Raw genomic sequence first — 5,774 nt, 5'->3', positions numbered from 1 at the left:
GAACAAGAAGTAACACCTCAAAGCACACTAATGGTGATACTGAACAAAGAAGTCTTTGTAACACCTGTATTTCTATTTATTAATAAAATTGAATTATTTTAGTATTTATTGAGTTTTGGCGAATTTTGAGCGACCGAGTCGGTATTGTTACGGGATAACGGGTCGATAGTTGATTGTAAATTTCAATATTTTTAGTATTAAAAATATTATTAGAATAATATTTGACATTTTGGGAATTTTCCGAGTAATTAAGATTAGACCGAGAATTTGAGATTAAGAGCCAAGGGGGTATACTTTAAGTAATTAAATGGGCTAATATGGTAGTATTGTAACACCCCATACATAGTTGACTAGTATATTATGCATGAAACGTTAAAAATTGGTATTTGAGTACACACAAAAGCCAAAGATACAAGATGATCCATATAAATACAACATGAAATAATATTGATAATTACAAAACACGTGTCTTCAATGGATCTGCACAGCGGAAAATGAGATCTGACGAGGTCTCCGAGCCATCACCACTTTAAGTCATCAATCCGAACCTGCTATCTGTCAAACGCTACTAAACTGCACCTGAAAAAATAAGTTGATTGGGGTGAGATTACTAAATCTCAGTGAGTCCTCCTATCCTATGGGTCCACTCGAATCTACAGGGTACATGCATCAAAACCGAATCCACCACTGATTCGGGGTTCATCCTCACATCTGGTACAAGTACGAAGAAAACAAGGAATCATCCACCATTGGACGATTAATGCAGATATGCAATTATATAAGAAACCAAGTATGCAAAACCCGCATCCATATACGGGGAATCCAGAAACGCGTTAATGCCTCGACTAGGTTATAAAAACACACCCTCGATGAATCACGCCCATGCCTCTTGTCAAGAGACTTGTACAAGCACACCGCAAGATGATTAGACGGGTTCGCACAAGCCTAAATGGCTGCGAGATGACCTTAGCCTAATTGGCGTCATTGTCCCATTAACCATCTTCACGCACATGTGTTAACGCCGAGTACAATACGCCATCTTGACACATGGGTCCATCGGGCGAAAGCCTAGTGATGTAGCCTACATGGCACCGCTAGAGATGGTTTACCTGTTATGCGTAGGCCTACTTGGCCGCACAACGTCATCATACCGAGCACGCAAGTGTGTTAACGCCAAGTGGGAAATGCCTCAAGACCCTCACAAGCACACTGCAACGGTAGCTCAGGTGTGAGCCCAAGATCACATGATCGGGGCTGTCCCATTGGTCACAAAGCCTGGGATGTAACGCAACCTAGCCCCCGGCCCGTTTCGATTCAAGCATACACACATATCAAGCGCCAAATCACACAAGCACACAATCCCAATTGTTTAGCCAAAACAACGGGCATTAACAAGATATTCACATCTCATCACAACATAGCATTCGTATTTAAACATAATATAGCAATTAAGTGCAATGAGATTAATCCATTCTAATCATGAATGATTCACATATTAAAAACAACATATCCATGATCATTAACATCATTAACATGTTCAATTATAATTTAAACAAGTCTCACACGACTAAGGAGGCGTTCGGTTCTCTATTCGGAACAGAACTGCTCTCGGGGGAATTAGTAATGTAAAATCTCCCCCGACGAGGTTCACTAAGTAGGGTTCCAATATTATTAAATCACACATTCTGATTTGGGGACCAATTTAATTAGAAAGTACACGTCGCTAGCTTTCCAACGATATAAAGTTTGCGTAATTCCGATACCCGAGCCGAAAGTTACGAATTTCCGAAGTTTGCTGATTTTTCCCCCCTGCGCCCAGGGTATCCAATTACCCAGAGTCCAGTTACCGATTACTGGCTCTAAAACAGCCCAGAATTGCATTTTTAACAGCGTAATCGGTTACCCAAAGACCCGTAACCGATTACTCTGCATCAGAATGTGTTTTTCAGCATTTTAAGGGTTCTAAATCCATTCTAACTTTAATCCAAACACTTCTAACATCCCAATATCATTCCAAAAGAGTGCATTATCGATTATTAGTAGAAACAACATGGAACACAAACACACTATTAACATGCAATATAGTTTAATCAGCAAAGAACATATATCATGCATCAAGTGTATCTCACCCTAGCCCCATAACATACAATTTCCAAATTTCTACCCAAGTTGCTATCTAAGGACTCACATTGGATTAATAGAGCTTTAGATGATGAACATGCTGCAATTGAGTTCCTATCTTGATCAAAACTCCAACTCCAAACTCATCAAACCCGTAGCCCATTCTTCATCACATTCAGCATGCATGTCCCAACTTCAAACTCGTTTTTCTCCTTCAAAACAGAAGCTATAAATGCGAACCATAGGTGCAAATCGAAGAGAAATTCGTTAGCTACCCAATGGGACCAGAATCGTTACGATCGGAGTTACGAGTTGAGAGATATACCTGATTTAGTGGAGGCTGTACCCAAGGTGTGAAAATGGAATTGATGAACATAACTTCCTCCTTTCTCTCTTGCTCCAAATTCTGAATTGTGAAACAAAAATGAATAGCATGCACCCAAACAAGGCCTTATATCATGCAACATTACTCAAGGTCCATTATGTCCTCTAACTTGTTCATATTTACAACAATGCCATGTAGTCATATTCTAACTATGCCATTAGATTCTAACCATTCCACATGAAACTTTCTCTTAATAATCCTTCTTAGATTAATATAATCCAATATCAATATGCCTTCTAATCATCACTTAACCAATTAAATAATAATTATCGGGTTTAGAGAGTCAGGGTATTACATTCTCCTCCCCTTAAATAGAATTCGTCCTCGAATTCCTTCCGTTCACCACGAAAACCAACCTGTCATAGCTATCCAATTAAGGGAAAGAATGTTACTCGCATTCCTCCTTAGGTAATCTCACTACTCTGTTTGAGGGTCATTCCATATGAAGAAACGTATTCTGCCAAAACACCTGCGTCCCACTACACATGATTAGAAACCTTAACCCTCAAGCAACACGTCTCATCTAATACTTCGTCTTGACATTCCTAACCGGAAACCTTAGTACTCACCCAACGCATCTCCTCTGGAACTTCATCTCAATAACCCTGAGAAAGATCTTCTAATACTCTTAATTTCCGCTGACCTACACTGGACTTCCATGCCTTTGAAAGCCGTAATACTCTATCCCTGTCGGGCGTCCTTAGTTTCAATCTTCGCTGAACTTATCCTTGCTCAACACACATTACTAATTCTTCCTCAACTCCTCGAATCGCTTCCTGTTCATGAATCCTCGTTACAACGTTGCTTTCCACAATGAAACGTCGGATTACCTCCTACATTAGTCCATTCAATGATGTTAAGATGACTGCCAATTCCCTTGGTCTTAACTTCCAACTCCCTGATGCTTACGACGACTCACTCCAAGTTCCCCTTTGCGTATGCAACTAAGGCTTCTTACTTCGATTTCCGTTTCGGTATTATCCGTAACAACCGTCACTACCATCCACAAGGTGAAGCACTCTGCAACTACAACCTGGTTATTCCACCACCTCACACAAAATTCCACTGACGAAAGGTGAAATTCAGCAGTTAACCTGCAAACACTGCCCACGCCTTCCTGCACGATCGTACTGCATAAGGCATAGCCACAAGGAACTTACGCCAATCCGGCCCATTGACGACACTTCTCGAGATTATGGTGATCCTTGAGAAACTAGAACGAACAAAATGCTGCTTCGACAATTTCCCTTAGGAAGATTCTTTCATCCCAACGTAAAGTCCCAAAAACAGTCCGTTCGTTCCTACCTCAGACTTATCTGATTCTCCCTTGATCCGTTGCGCTACTCTGATCCCAACAAATCACACACCTTGAAATCCTCTGAGTCCCATTATATCCATAATTCACTTAGTTCCCATTAATACACAATAATTCCTTATCTACAGTCGTCCAATTACAACACGTGCCAGAACTCTATATACATCCATCATCGACTACTACTCTTTGAAGTTGCGTACTTTCCAGAATCAAGCTTCTACTTACTCTGCCATTCCATATAGTTCATCTACCACAACTTAGGTACACGTTTCATCCTCAAGACATTGAGACCCAAACACTCACTGACTTAGAGGTTCGTCCTTGTCACTGATTTCCACAGTGTACATCTGCTATGTTTTTCAGTCCAACCAATCTTGTTGCTCAACCGGCATATCGAACCCTTCACGATGTACTGCAGTTCATGACAACTCTAGCAGTTTTACACAACTTCTACCCAACCATACACCTTCATTCTCTTAGCGTAGTATCACCTCTGCTAACTCGTGCGACCCACTGATATAACGATCCTCCCATAGCCACACTCCATTCACACAGTCATATAACGTATGTTCCACCTCTGAATCAGACACTGAATTGACTTCCTCAGCGGCTGCATCCTTCATTGCAGTGCTTCCAACGGTCTGAGTGTAGCCACAATGCAAGAAATTGCACTTTGCACTTTGCACTTCGAACATCTCTCTTATAAATTCCTTAGCAGTTCTCAAACCAAAATGTCCATGCCTTACCAAGATTAACACTTCTCCGTTCAGAGTATCTAGCAATACCTTACCGGACACATCACACATCGAGCCGATCCAAGATACAACTTGCATATTCCATCACCGGTCGCCAATGGTACATGATAGCCACTCACCATGCTGACCAGGATATCATGAGCGCACATGAGTCCCACTCTAGACACTCATGGAAAAATGCCAACTTAACACTTCACGAAACGAGAACATCCCCAAGGTACAATCGGATATTAACTCATGCGATCACGATCACTCAGAGTATAGTATTGGATCTTGATCCATCACACCATCGTCTGTCTAGTTATTCCTTTACTATCGAGCGTGACGTATGGATCCTCATCCCACATACCTTATGAGAGTCTGGACCTGTGTCTCACGAGTGCCAAATCAGAATTCTACCTTGAGCTTCAGATCACCTTTGTCCCACACATGTCGGAAAAATGATGACTCACGCATCTTGTGCATGGTAGTGATACTGTGGAATTATACTCGTCTGGTAGTACCAACATGGTGGTCCAACTCCGAGGCCATGTATCCAGGCAACCTACCTCAGTGGCGTATAACGATCTCCACACGTATCCTAAAGTCACAACCGACAAGTGTCTGAACAGACCTCCAATAGGTTCATCGTTCCTCAAGTCCTTCGAATCACACTCCTCAGGATGCTAAAACCTGAGAGTGCTTCACATCAAGGTTTACTTACTCGGAAAGCCAAAACGCCAAGCACAAAGATTGGAGTTCAACTTCGGATTACCATGCAGTGCGTGTACCCACTCGTCCCACGCATGCATGAGATTCCAAGGATAATTCAGTCCAGATAGGAATACTAGGGTTCCTAACAACCAACTCAACTGCGATTATCCTACTGACGTTCCAGATAGATCTTAGTTCTTACTCGCCTGAACGCCCAACGCCAAGCGTAGTTCTATGGCTTCACTCGGGGTCAGACAAACAACAACTAACAAGAACTTAGGTCACTGCATTTCACACTTTTACATCATTTCATATTCCATCTAGCGTAGTTCTAGAACTTAAATACAAAATGATAAGAACGGAAATGCATGCCCTTTTTCCACCGACAAGGTATTCAAGCTTCGCCAATCTTAAGTTACCACACTTATACATTCCACCAACATCTACTAGGTAACTACTCTCGCTTAGGGTACTTCAAGTTGGATCAGGATCTAATACTTCATCC

Source organism: Vicia villosa, linkage group LG4 (assembly GCF_029867415.1).
Source record: "Vicia villosa cultivar HV-30 ecotype Madison, WI linkage group LG4, Vvil1.0, whole genome shotgun sequence".
Classification (NCBI taxonomy): domain Eukaryota; kingdom Viridiplantae; phylum Streptophyta; class Magnoliopsida; order Fabales; family Fabaceae; genus Vicia; species Vicia villosa.
This window is presented reverse-complemented; position numbering follows the sequence as displayed.